Below are 15,077 nucleotides of genomic sequence, written 5' to 3'. Positions count from 1 at the left end.
CAATAAAAATCTAATTTGCAGAAATAGGTCCAAAAAAAGACTGTGAAGTGGTGGTTGCTGTTGTGTCGTCGGCAGAAAGGAAGACCATGTACACCGTCCATCACTCAGAGTTCAAAACTCTGCAACCTCACAAGTGGCTTGTGGGAGAGGCAAGACTATTCATGAGCTATGTAAGGGATAATGTATAGAGAGGCGGTCGATATAGCGAATAACAACCCCGACAGGCTGAACAGGACCCCGACGCGAAGCGGAGGTCTTGAATCAGCCTGAAGGGGTTGTTATTCGCTATAACGACCGCCTCTCTATACATTATCCCGCTTATTACATGGCTACCTACAAAATAAATAAATAATTTGACACGAATTATTGATTTAAAAAGGAGTTTATTGATTTAAAAACAATTGTATTGCTTCGCCAAAGAAAATAGTCCGTTCCACGTCCATAGCAACGCACTGTTTTTCATGGCAACGGTCTGTTATATTTTGCAGCGGTCTGTTATCAAGAAATAATTCAGCCAAGCCATGTAATAATATTATTTAAAATTGGCATGATTTAAATCACCAAAGTACACCATAAACATTGTGCACATCTGAAAAGCTGTCAGTTATCTTTGTTTCATACATTTGCTCTTTTCATTAAGATAATTGAACTTCCAAACCATACTCAACAAAATCCTTAATTGGCATTTATCTTCTGTGCTTCAAGTCAATCACAAATCTGTTGACAGTTCAATTAATCTCTGTTCAGTTTTCACAAAGTGTTAGTTGTTGTCATTTCTTTTGCAAGACATTGCACTGTTTCATGCTTTTCATCTTCATTTAACATTTATTTAAATTAAAAGTTCTTCTTTAGGCAAAATTACATTTCCGTAATAGCCTAAACAGAGGCTTTACTCCATTCAAACTTAAATTGTCAATATTTCATTACATCACTGTTTGAAAACACTCTTATTGAAATATTTTTTTGTACCTTTATAAAGAGCAATTCAGTTTGTATCACAATTTTAGGGTCACAGTTTTCAATTCTGTACAATTCTTGTTATTTATTTTTTCTTTAAAACTCCAGAAATTTACTTCGGCATATGATATATAGCTTAATTATCCACAATTTAGGATGCACAATTAAAAAATGTGTTATATCATGTAATCATGCACAAAGTAAATTTACTTCACTTTAAAGGTGCTCTAAGCGATGTCACACGTTTTTTAGGCTAAAACATTTTTTGTCACATACAGCAAACATCTCCTCACCATCCGCTAGCTGCCTGTCCCCTGAACACACTGTAAAGAAACACAGTCTCTTTAGACACCCCAGGCTCCACAAACGGCAAGGATCCAACGTGTGCGCGTGGCTCGCCATTATTTGTACAGACGGAGATTACAAGCGAGAGTAACGGTATGTACATAACATTTATTTTTAATAATAAAAATTATTTTCGTCCGCGAAGCCCCGTCTAACTTACTCTGGACTTTTGAAGAGGACCAAAGTGCAAGAAAGCAGCTTGTTTCGTCGTCTGACCACTGCTGTTTTTGTTTAATCGCGTCCATCGTGTTTAGCTGCTGTTAGCTCGATTAGCTGCTATTTGAAAATGGCGGTCACAAGTTTCTCTTCAGTCTTGTTGGCCACGGTAACCCCGCCCCCAGCCTCTGACGCAAGCGGTTCTTTCTTGGCTCCGTTCTAGACCCTGCAATGATTTGGTGCTACTTAAGAACCAGTTTTACTGGAAAAACAAAGAACCGATTTGAAACTAGGCTCTGCTTCCGAACCAGCACCAGCTCTGCCTTGGTGGAAAAGGGGTATTAGAGCACCTTTAACACATTATTGGGACCATCTTTTCATTATAATAACAATTATGTAACAACACAAGTAAAATATAATAAATATGTAATATAGTGCACATATCTACAAAAATACTCCTCTCTATAGCTATTTTTTCTAGTTAACTAACATTAAATTAAATGGTCATTAAATGGCTTTCCTAAGGTAAACAACGTTCTGTGAAACAATTGTTCTCTAGCAATTTTATTGACCTCTTTTTGTGATTGAAAAACACTGATCAGTCAATATAATGTATGAGGCATATATACCTTTCAGCAAAGTGTACTGTATCTTTAAATAACAGTAAAACATGATCATTTTACTTGCACTGAGGCACTACAGCGATCCATCACATCACATTGACAAGCGCCAAAATATGTATCTAAATTTTTTTTAAAAAAATGGACCGAACCTAAATGCTAATAATTTTTCATATCAAAAGGCACCTGCTCTGTCTTGTCTATCAGTGTAAGTGTCCTGTTTGCTCAATGATTTTTCTCTACATGAGAAAATGCATGTGTGGCGTAAAAGCGAGTGAAAAATGTAAATTGTCTCAAGCTAAATGAGTGAGAGTTGAAGGGCATAAATCATCACCAGCGTTCCTCCTTCTGCCACGCTTCTCCTATGAGGATTGTATACATTAGACTAGTACAAACGTGCTTTATGCAGCATATACACATAATTTTTTTAAGGAATTGATGGAAAATAATGCATATTTGAAAAAAATCTCATTTCAGATCTATTTTTCAAAGTATTTTGAAATGCCTGCAATAACAATATTGTGCATATTCATTACCACGATTTATCACATTACCAAAATACCAGCACATATTTACTATCTCAATATTTACTATCTCAATTAATTACAATATAAATAAATTAATATTTAAATAAAATAAAATACAAATCTCCCAATAACTTTCCCAGATAGCAAATAGTAATTGAAACGATGTTAAATCAACATCCCGCTGTCAATGATAAAGTAATTGAATCAACGTCGAACTCTGATGTTGATTCTTCATCATGTTGCACCCTCTATTATCATTGAAACAACGTTTAAATCATACCTAGAGATCAACAGAATTTCAATGGTATTTCGATTACAATGGATATTGAAACAATGTTGAAATCCCAGCATATCAACAAAACTTCAATGATGTTTTAGTATACCACAGGTTTAATCTGAAGGTCTGTAATTTTAATATAATATTAAAAACATTATTATTAGGCTATAATCCTGCTTTATCGACAGCCAGGATGGGCTAGCAAAGTATAGAAAATAGAAACTATACCCAGGGCTCGACATTAAGGCTTGTCCGCTTGTCCGGGACAAGTGGATTTTTTTGTAGGACAAGTGGAAGAGAAAATTAGTTGTCCCACTGGACAAGTTAAATTTCAAACAAAATAAAATGCCATGTTACTTTACGTTATGTGCCACTCATTATGTCTATAATTTTACAGATTTAATTTTACCGATTTGAGACGTCGCATAACTGCCAGATTCAAACTGCTTACGCGCGTTGGCTGGCGCTGAGCCAGAGTCGGACGCGTTCAGCGCTGTCATATCACAAATAAGCAGTGTTTTCAACCTCATAATGTTTATTTTAGGTTTCAGATATTTATAAGCACGAGTAAAACAATACATTTGGAGTTTGTAAAATACACACTGATGTCTGTGGAAGCAGCAATAACAATCTATTCAAATATAATTTGCCGACATGTGTTATTCATATCAGACAAACATAGTGGAAGTAACTATAAAGTTTACTCTATTCTTCTCAGTTCACCGGCCACGTTCTTGCATTTATTTTGGGAGAAACTGATGAATTCACGTGCTGTAAATCCGACTGACAGGACAACATTGCGGCGCCCATCTCATGTTAAAGATCAAGATTATTTATAAAGGTTTTTAAACGACCAAACACACTCACTTACACGTATTTGAGAATCGGAATATCAGATATGCTGTTTATGACATGGTAAGCAAGTTTGTGAATATTTTAGCTTGCAAATACTGAGGATACCTACAAGAGTCACCACTTCCTCTGGTGATGCACTGCACACCAGCGTGCAAAGTATTACTTTGTATTATGGAGTCTGGAGATCCTTATTTCTTGTTGAAGGGGAACTCTGTCCTTGGGACACGTTCCTTTCTACTGTTTCAACTGAATTTTATTAATATTGATAGTGTTTTGGACGCTTTCAATGGTTTGTTCGAATTCTGCACAAAACACAAAAAAATAGATAAATGATAAAATTATACATTTTTACCCGGACAAGTGACTTTTGTGCATGGACAAGTAAAACGTAAATTTACTTGTCCGAAGGACAAGTGCCTCAAAAAGTTAATGTCAAGCCCTGATACCTTTAGGCTATAACCTAGACTAGCACAAATGACACCCCACACATTCTTTAAAAATTAAACAATCATTTTTATTGTATTATTTCATTTTTTTTTTCTTTTAACGTGCTGACTCCTGCTGCGTCTGTCTTCCAGCTCCTCCCGCTCGGTCTGGGGCGTAGCGCAGCCACTTCTGTACAGCTTGAGCGAAGTCATAGGTGTTTGCCGTTGTAAGACGTTGAGTCAAGGCATCTAGAACAAGTAAAAGTATGCTACTGTGATTTAGTCAATGATTTGTTCAATCAAGCTGTCGTCAAGGATTGGGAGCAGAACATGGCACGAACACAGTACACATAGGAAAGTCAAATACACACACACGCTACACACACAGGGGTGGACGCAGCCACCCACACACGAAGGGTCACACACGGGGTAGAATTAAAAGGGTAATCACGCTACACTAAAACACGTACATAAACAGTAAATAAGGCATAACACACACGAAACAACCCCAAAGTTCTCCCAGAATCCCAGCATGCATCAGCGTCAGAGCCGTAGTGCATAGGCACCGACGTTACCGTACATTTCAGTTTAACATTAGCCTATGCCTGTGAATGATATAGGCTAAACTTGATGACCTAGCCATGCAGCCTAGAAATGTAGAAAAAAGTGTGTGTGTGGCATAGCTATCCTTCCCTCAAAACGCCTCACACCCAAGTCTTAATAGCCCAATTGACTTGACTAATTTAATTTGTGCGCGCCCATGTATTTTCCGCTCATGCCCTTCAGCTGGACAAATGATGTCACGCACTGGCCCACGCGCCACTCTCTCTCTGAATCACGTTACAGGTGTGATCACTCTTTGATTGGCGTGAAATTCAACAGTCATGTGTGTGCTGGATGCTGGTCCGATATTTTTCCACTCTGGTCTGAAGAGTCACTGAGGTAATTTGTGGCAGCAGGGACACCACAACAAACTTCACATCTGGAAACATTAACTGGTAAGTCAAATGCAACGTCTAATAGGCTAGGTGAATGTAGCCGTTTTTAACATCAATTTGGAAAAGTCTGTCAAATAGCCTATCTTAGGATGACATTTTTTGACAAACACGTAGCCTAGGCTACAGTTTTATGACATACAGTAGGCTAAGACTCAAATTTGTGTGGAGTGCTTGTCACTTCTCACCAGAGGGAGAAAAATCTTTTAATTTCTTCTGTAGGCCTAATGTGTCTAGTGTTACACAATTTAGAGAAATAGCCTAGCTGAGGTAGACATCCGCCTGCCAGATGTGATTCGGCCTCAGGTTAGCCCTTTCTTCAGACGAACTCTTTTACAGTCTATGGACGAACTACTAGCGAATTGGCCAAATAGGAGCAAGCTTCACTCATTCCCATTTTCGTTTCAAGGTTCAACGCACATCGGTGTTCAGTCAAACTAGGCTACTTGTCAAATATAGACAAAATGGAAAAAATAATAAGCTAAATTAATAATAAATTTCATGTTACATAGTCCAAGGGACAGAAGCGTGAAGCTTGAGTTTATTTACTCAATTGAGGGCATACTGTTTTACTGAAAGCACTGCATTCATACTGCATTCATACTTAAGCAGAATGATTTACCAAACATGCATAGAGCCATTTCTTTAAAGGGCCGCTTCTGTTTGCCCACATCCTTATCCTTCTTGCCTGCCCAGTTTAGGCCTTAGGCCAGCTCATTGGTCATGCTGTATGCCAGCATGCGCCGGACCCTGATCTCCAGGGTGGTCCCCCCAATAACTGTGAAGCGGGCCACCTATCAAAATAAAAAAGCAACTATTTTCAGTTTAACAATTTAACAATTTAAAAAAAGCTCTTTTTCAAAGATGTTGTAATGTTGCTCTATGTAGGTTTGTCAATTGTCAAGTCTTAATTTAACTGAGATTGATAAAGATGTGCTAAAATATCAGACATTGTTGACTGGGACATTTTAAAGTGATATTTGTTTCTATCCTCGTCTGGGATGAGCTTAAACACAGATAGTTTAACAGATTTGTTAAACAGTTTAACAAAATTGGGCAGATCAGTGAAGGTCAATCAGAAGAATGATGTGACCACTATTTAATCATTAAATAATTACCATTGCCTTCCTAGCCTCCTGGGACTGGAGTATCACCTCTGCGTTCTCCAGCACCCTCCATGCTGTGCAGAGGCAGTTGCAGTGGCTCTTCAGTCAAGCCCACCACCCCAGCACTTAGGCCACACCTACAGGACTGGCGGAACTCTCGGAAGTCCTGCCGCAAGTCCCTCACCTCCTTCGTCAACTCTGTGACAGTGGTGAGCAGTTTCTGCAAGGTTACATCTATTGACAGGGATAACAAATAGTTTTGGGTTTAGTGCAAAACTTTGCATTCCTTTATTTTGTAATGTAAAAAAGCGTAAAATAAAGAAATTAAGAGTTTGGTTCCAAAACGCTATATCTCCATTTTTAAAAACATTAAAAAGTCATGTTATTTAATTCTGTAGTTCAGGTAATGTCAATCAAATTGCTGTTTTGTTGTTTTGATTGAGTAAAGATAAATAACAATACCCAATTGCAGTTCTACTGAAATTACTTACGAAACAAAATGTAAAATTATTTATGAAAATTAATGAAAATGGTGGATATAGCATTTTGAAACCAAACTCTTCAAATGGTCAACCCAATTTCAAATATACACGAGGGATGTTAAATGCTATAGGTAGGGGATTCAACCCAGCACCAATCACAATATTTAGTTAGTTTTTAACTGTTCCATAGAGAATGCAAACCACTGTAATATTTAGGTGTTTTAATGCACAAGGCTATTCCGTTCATATATAAATGGAATCCTATAATAATCCCAAGGCACAACAGTTTTGCACTTGCCTTTTAAAAGCTGCCTGGCGGAGTCTCTTGAGTCTGTGACAAATATGGAAGAAACATTTTTTTTATCTATAAGACTGGCTATAGGTATTTGGAATAACATGAAACTCTCTTTTCTAAAACATACCTTCTGGAGAGAAATTGGGTGCACACCGGGGAGTACCGGCAGAAGCCACTGGCAACTGAAAATCTTCAGCAGAGAAGGTAATGGGTTGGCTGTTGGGGTAGGGCAGCAGAGACTGGCAGCTGGCTGGGGCAGGCTGGGGCAGGCGGGGGGGGGGGGGGGGGGTATGGGGGGTCCCTATAACTGGAAACTCCCCTATAACTGGAAGCTCCTCTATAACTGGAAGCTCCTCTATAACTGGTAGCTCCTCTACAACTGAGTGACTAGAGGTTGAAACAATTGGATCCACTACTTCCCTTGGGCACTCTACATGTTCCGATGCTGTGTCAGTCTTGCCTTGCATATTTGTATTATTAAAGGTCTCCTCAAATTGCTGTAGTATCTCTGACTTTGTGACATTAAGCATTGACCTACATTTGCGCCTCTTTGACCAGCGTGATGCCATTGTGAGTGCATGTGGTGTGCAGAATCAGAAACAGATATTTTAAGATTCTCAGATGAGGCTTATTATACTAAAGACTTGCTTACTTGAAAAACGATGTGGATTAATGATCTGAAAAAAAAGGACAAAAAGTAAATCACAGTGTCAGTAAACAGCAATTTAATTCACTGCCCTGATTATTTCCCCACAAAGCAGATGATAACATGTTCTTTTAAACTGGGCTTGCAAAGATTTTTCTAAAGACTGAACAATTTTTATTCATGAATAATGGACTCGGTTCACTATATTTAAGTACAAGATACCTATATCACGTCACATCACGTAATTTTCTGTCACATGTGCTATAATGTCTGAATGGAACATATATCCGTGACTGGTCGAGTGGCAGCTCCACCTGCCACGCAAAGATTTTACCCCCTCTCTCATCTTGCCATCTCATAGTTAGGTAAATCATTTTATATTTCTGGGTAGTAACGCATTTTTGTTGAGGCTGTATAAGACAGGCTACATTCAAAGCACTTTTCAAAACTGCCCAATATGTTCATGGATGTATTCGAATTAAAGGGAGGCAAAAAGGATTATCTTGCAGTGACATCTTTCATAATAGTCCAGGCGTTTTAAGCCAAAATGGGGGTCAACCGTGAACAAATTGCAAAAGAATCAAACTCAACTGATTTTGTATCCTCAATATGTCCTGAGTAAGGAAAAAAAAAGCCCCGAAGAATCCCATTAGGGGAAAGTTTCGAAAAAGACCCAAATATATCCTATTCATACGCCTATTCATTATTTTTCTCACATGAATAGGGTAAAAAATTTAACCTTTAGATATCACCATGAAAATTACTGAGTTGATTACTGACATCAAGACAAACAAAAAATTTATTACAAGTTTTTTTTTAAATTGTTTGTTAACATGGACAAACGGTGCATAATCTAATTACAGATATGCTAATTTGCATAAATACCACAACAGATCTAAACATTGGGTATAGCCAGGTGAAAATGTCTTGTTGAATCTTGTTGACAAATAACAGTAAAATACTTAATATTAAGGTCTGAATGGAACCCATTTAGGCTACCCATGAGCATTAATACATAGATTTTACTTTACATACATTATTTTACTTACCTTTTGTCTTCTGCATTCTCCTTACCATTGTCTCCTGTTCTTCCCTCGACTCGTCCCCCAGAAACAGTCCCACAGACCCAGCCCCAAACCCATCTCTTAAAGGTCCCATGACATGAAATTTCCACTTTCTGAGGTTTTTTAACATTAATATGAGTTCCCCTAGCCTGTATATGGTCCCCAATTTTCTAGAAATTTCAATCGGTGTAAATCGAGCTTTTGCTATCTTTCTCTGCCTTTGAGAAAATGGACGCTCAATCGCGCTGATCTTGAATCTCCTCCTTGTGACGTTATAAGGAGGAATGTTACCTCCCCTTTCTCTGCTTTGCCCGCCCAGGCGCCCAGAGAATATTTTCCGCCCATGAGAAAATGCGATAGGAAGTAGGAACGCGCGCGCGCGCGAATTTAGTTTGTCCACGAGAGATATCATGGCTTTTGAGCGAGCGAAGCATAACAATTGCTCAATAATTGGATGTAACGTTACAAATGAACACCGAAGGGTTAATACAGAGTTGGGCTTGCTGAACGTCTGAAACTAAAGTCTGGATCACTCTCTTTGGCTCAGCTACACACCTCGGACAAAGTAAGTCAACTAATGATATACAAGTGTGTTGCTTTACTGTTTATGGTTACCTAGATTGTTACAAGTAGAATGTGGCTGTCACATTAGCTATGCAGCCATGCAGTTTATGTGTGTGAATACACACACTGTAACGCGAGTGTTGTACACTTCTTTGTTATTTGGATAACCGTTTTCCTGTTGGTTATATGGCGCGCGCGATATCCGCATTTCAAGATCGCAAAACTTGATGATGTAATTGTAATAAGATAAATTACAGATGTTACAGATCTCTCATGAAAATGCAACAGTAGGTTAGCGTTAGCTACATGATAATAACTGTAAACCATCCGATTAAGTATCATATCCAGACATAATATTTTAAACTAACCATTCGGAAACGTCCTGCTGGAGCCGCTGAGTTGCAACTTTTTCATCCGTTGCTTCTCCATCCGGATCAGATTCTGGGTCAAACTGAAATGCTTGAAAGACTGCGTGTCTTCGTGCCATTGCTATATCCAACGTAAACATGCACGCCACGGTACCGTTGCGCAAGATGATCAAGGCCACACCCACCCTCCACCTTGTGCCGCCTTTCTCCTCCTCATTAACATTTAAAGCTACAGACACCGAAATGGCCTGTCTGAAGGAAGCTCATTCTGTGACTGGCTTGTAGTGGAAAGCCAGACTGGCTTGATGTTTCAATGTTTCGAATGCGCATGCGTCGCGTCTGAGCGCGTTGTTGTCTTTGGAGCTCCATCGATTGATTTATAATTCTTGATTTCTCTTTAAACTCACTTACAACGAACATTTTCTACTTTTCCTCACCTCATAGTTATAACGCGGATTGTTGAGCAGACGCGTCTCAAGCCTAGTGATCCAACGCTGGATACTCTTATAGGTTACGTCCGTGGATCACGGCTGAACGCGTCTTCTCCGCACTCATTTACAAACAAACATTTTTTCGCCTATCGTGCGTCTACTCTACACCCGTACCACTGAAAAGACGGATTATATCCAAGACTTAAGCCATAAATTAGTATTAATATTGATAGCACCACTGGTAGCGTCGTTGCTAACTTAACTTACTGTCCATCTGTTAAAATGGCGAATATATCAAATGTAAGTAGTCTACCTTTTGGTGCAGGTGAGGACACATTTGAGCTGCACGCCGTGCAGTCTGAGCTGGAAGCTGTTGAGAAACAGATCCACGACCTTTTAGTAAGAAAAGCCGAGCTGATAGACCGGCGGTTAGCTCTTGAAACATCACGTGCCGAGGCACACAAATCAGAGATTAACGTTACTAACCCGCTGACTCCGACCTCGTCTACTCCGTGCGTTCCTCAACATCGGTCCCGAACGTCGAGGTCGCGATCAGCCATGGTCTCGTTCACTCCGGCTCCAACATGCCATCACGAAGCCTGGATTTTTCCGCAGCGGAAGACGCGAGCCAGGTCTAGACCAAGAAAACTCTCTCCGACCCTCCCGGTTTTCGAGATATCCACACAAAACCGCTTCTCCCCTCTTCGCGAAACAGAACGCGATGCTGTGATCATCGGCGATTCCATCGTTCGACACGTACACGCTACGTTAAATAAAAGTAAGGTGCATAGTCACTGCTTTCCTGGTGCTCGTGTTTTTGAAATCGCTGCTCACGTTCCCGAGATTTTGAACGAGCGCGTCGGAACCATTGTCCTGCACGCGGGAGGGGCAGACATCAGACTGCGCCAGACGGAAGTTCTGAAGAAAGACTTCAGGAATCTGATCGATACGGTACGCAGCACATCGCCTGATATAACGATTATTGTGTCAGGACCGCTTCCCACGTACCGACTAGGTCATGAAAAGTTTAGTAGATTATTTGCGCTTAATGAATGGTTAATGTCATGGTGCAATGAGCAGAAACTTCTCTTTGTAAATAATTGGAATCTGTTTTGGGAGCGTCCTAGGCTTTACCGTGCTGATGGCTTACACCCAAGCAGATTCGGATCGGATCTTCTGTCAGATAACATCTCCAAAATGTTAAATACCTTTTGACTCGTAACCAAAAGTCCAAATCATAGTCTCTGCTGCACTAATTTAACTGATATAAATAGTGTAGAACATTGCATAGAAACTGTGTCTATTCCTCGTTTAGTGAGATCAAATCATAAATCTACTGCAGGATCTAGAAAAAATCTAATTGTTATTAAACCAGAAAATGTTGCTATTGGTAATCAAAAACAATTTTTAAAGCTAGGTCTTCTAAACATTAGATCACTCACACCTAAGGCAGTTATTGTAAATGAAATAGTCACAGATAATAGCTTCGATGTACTTTGCCTTACTGAAACCTGGCTTAAACCAAATGATTATTTCGGTCTAAATGAGTCTACTCCATCAGGATACTCCTATAAGCACGAGCCCCGTCTGAATGGTCGTGGCGGCGGTGTTGCAACAATCTATAGAGATTTTCTCAATGTTACTCAGAAAACGGGTTATAAGTTTATTTCATTTGAAGTACTTGTACTAAATGTTACGCTCTTAGATGTTCGAAAAACATCCCTATTATCTTTAGCCTTGGCTACCGTATATAGACCGCCTGGGCCTTACGCTGATTTCCTAAAAGAGTTTGCAGATTTTCTCTCAGACCTATTAGTTAACTTCGATAAAGCATTAATTGTTGGAGACTTTAATATCCATGTAGATAATCAAAATGATGCATTAGGGGCTGCGTTTACTGATTTATTAAACTCCTTTGGGGTCAAGCAAAACATTACCGGACCGACTCATCGATTTAATCATACACTCGATTTAATTATATCACATGGAACCGATCCAACCGATATAGATATCATTCCACAAAGTGACGATGTCACTGACCATTACATGGTAACTTGCATATTACGTACTCCTGTAATATATCATGCTGCGCCGCGTTATTGATTAGGCAGAACAATCCTTCCATCCACCATAGATAATTTTTCAAACAGCTTATCGGATCTGTCTCAGCTGCTCAGTGAACCCAAACAAACAGATGAACTTGAGGAATTAACTAGCACTATGAGCACCATTCTCTCTGGATCATTGGATATTGTTGCGCCCATTAGATTAAAAAAGGTCAGAGAGAAAAGTAAAGCACCATGGTACAACAATACTACGCGTGTTCTAAAGAGAGAAACCCGTAATTTAGAGCGTAAATGGAAACAAACCAACTTAGAGGTCTTTAGAATCGCATGGAAAGACAGTATGTCACGTTATAAAAAGGCCCTAAAAGCGGCCAGGGCTGAGCATCTACGCAAACTAATAGAAAACAACCATAACAATCCTAAGTTCTTATTTAACACAGTGGCGAGACTAACAAATAAACAGATGTCTCCTGAACAAAATATTCCATTACAGTTTAGTAGTAATGATTTCATGAAGTTCTTCACTGAGAAAATAGAAAACATCAGAACCACAATTGTAAACGTTCAATCCTCAATCGCGCCTTATAATTCAGCCTCAATTATCACCCCGCAAGAACAATTACAGTGCTTTACAACTATAGAACAAAAAGAGTTAAATAAACTTTTTACTTCATCTAAAACAACAACATGTTTACTAGATCCTATACCAACTCAACTATTGAAAGAAGTGTTACCTGTAGTGGAAGAGCCTCTCCTCGATATTATTAACTCGTCTTTATCTTTAGGTTATGTTCCAAAAACATTTAAACTGGCAGTTATAAAACCTCTTATTAAGAAACCACAATTAGATCCGAATAATCTAGTAAATTATAGACCCATTTCAAATCTACCTTTTATGTCTAAAATACTAGAAAAAGTTGTGTCCGCTCAACTGGGCTCTTTCTTACAAGAAAATGACACCTATGAAAAGTTTCAGTCTGGGTTCAGGCCGCATCATAGCACTGAAACTGCGCTCGTTAAAATCACAAATGATTTACTTTTAGCTTCTGACCAAGGCTGTATCTCAATATTAGTTTTACTTGATCTTAGTGCTGCGTTCGATACTATAGATCATACAATACTCTTAGATCGACTACAAAATTATACTGGTGTTCAAGGACAAGCATTAAGCTGGTTTAGATCGTATTTATCTGACCGCTACCATTTTGTTTATTTAAATGGAGAAAAATCTATCATAACTCCAGTAAACTATGGAGTGCCGCAGGGATCTGTGTTAGGCCCTCTATTATTCTCAATATATATGCTGCCACTTGGAAATATTATAAGGAAACATGGAATTAGTTTCCAATGTTATGCTGATGACACTCAAATCTATATTTCATCACGGCCAGATGAAAACGCTAAATTATCCAAATTGACAGAGTGTGTTAAAGATATAAAAGATTGGATGACGCATAATTTTCTTTTATTAAATCCAGACAAGACAGAGGTACTAATCATCGGTTCAAAAAACCACCCACAAAACCTCTCACAATACAACTTTAACATAGTAGGATGTCCTGTTACTTCATCCTCTACAGTAAAAGACCTGGGTGTTATATTAGACTGCAACCTGTCTTTTGAAAATCATATTTCATATGTTACAAGAACAGCCTTTTTCCACCTTAGAAACATTGCTAAGCTACGTAATATGCTATCTGTTTCTGATGCAGAAAAGTTAGTTCATGCATTCATGACCTCGAGACTAGATTACTGTAATGCGTTATTAGCCGGTTGTCCTGCATCCTCAATAAACAAGCTACAGTTAGTCCAAAATGCCGCCGCTAGAGTTCTAACTAGATCAAGAAAATATGATCATATAACACCGATTTTATCATCTCTACATTGGTTACCTATAAAGTCCCGTATTAATTACAAGGTATTGCTACTGACTTATAAAGCCCTAAACGGCTTAGCTCCAGTCTATTTAACGGATCTTCTATCGCCCTATAATCCATCGCGCTCTTTAAGGTCACTAAATTCGAGGCTTTTGGTCATACCTAGGATATCTAGGTCCACCAAAGGAGGGAGAGCATTTTCACATTTAGCACCAAAACTCTGGAATAGTCTTCCGGATACTGTTCGTTGCTCAGACTCGCTCTCCCAGTTTAAAACTAGATTAAAGACGCATCTCTTCAGCCAGGCATTCATATAATACTTTTAATCCTACAGTTAAATCCGACCTCTAGTTCATAAACGCCAGAGGAGAACTGGCCCCCGACTGAGCCCGGGTTCTCCCAAGGTTTTTTTTTCTCCATTAGGTCACCTGATGGAGTTTTTCGGTTCCTTGCCACTGTTGCCTTTGGCTTGCTCAGTTGGGGATATTTGGGGATATTTAATTGAATTAATCAATCAACGATACTATTGATCAGCATTACCAAACGTAGACGTTCCACTAGAAACAAACATTGATGTATTGTTCTAATTTATTACTGTGAAGCTGCTTTGATACAACCTGTGTTGTGAAAAGCGCTATATATATAAACTTGACTTGACTTGACTAGTGGCTATAATTCTGCACCGAGGCTGAATTTTTGGAAAGAGATTTCAGATACAGTACTAGGGACCACTAAGGCCTATATTAAAGCCTACAAAAAGTAGCATGTCATGGGACCTTTAATAATTAATAAAGGCTGGTTTCTAAAGTACTTCTTCCTGCCTCTATGTATTAATGCTCATGGGTAGCCGAAATGGGTTCCATTCAGACTTTAATATTAAGTATTTTACTGTTATTTGTCGACAAGATTCAACAAGACATTTTCACCTGGCTATACCCAATGTTTAGATCTGTTGTGGTTTTTATGCAAATTAGCACATCTGTAATTAGATTATGCACCGTTTGTCCATGTTAACAAACAA

Source organism: Scardinius erythrophthalmus, assembly GCF_964197995.2.
Source record: "Scardinius erythrophthalmus genome assembly, chromosome: 4".
Classification (NCBI taxonomy): Eukaryota; Metazoa; Chordata; class Actinopteri; order Cypriniformes; family Leuciscidae; genus Scardinius; species Scardinius erythrophthalmus.
This window is presented reverse-complemented; position numbering follows the sequence as displayed.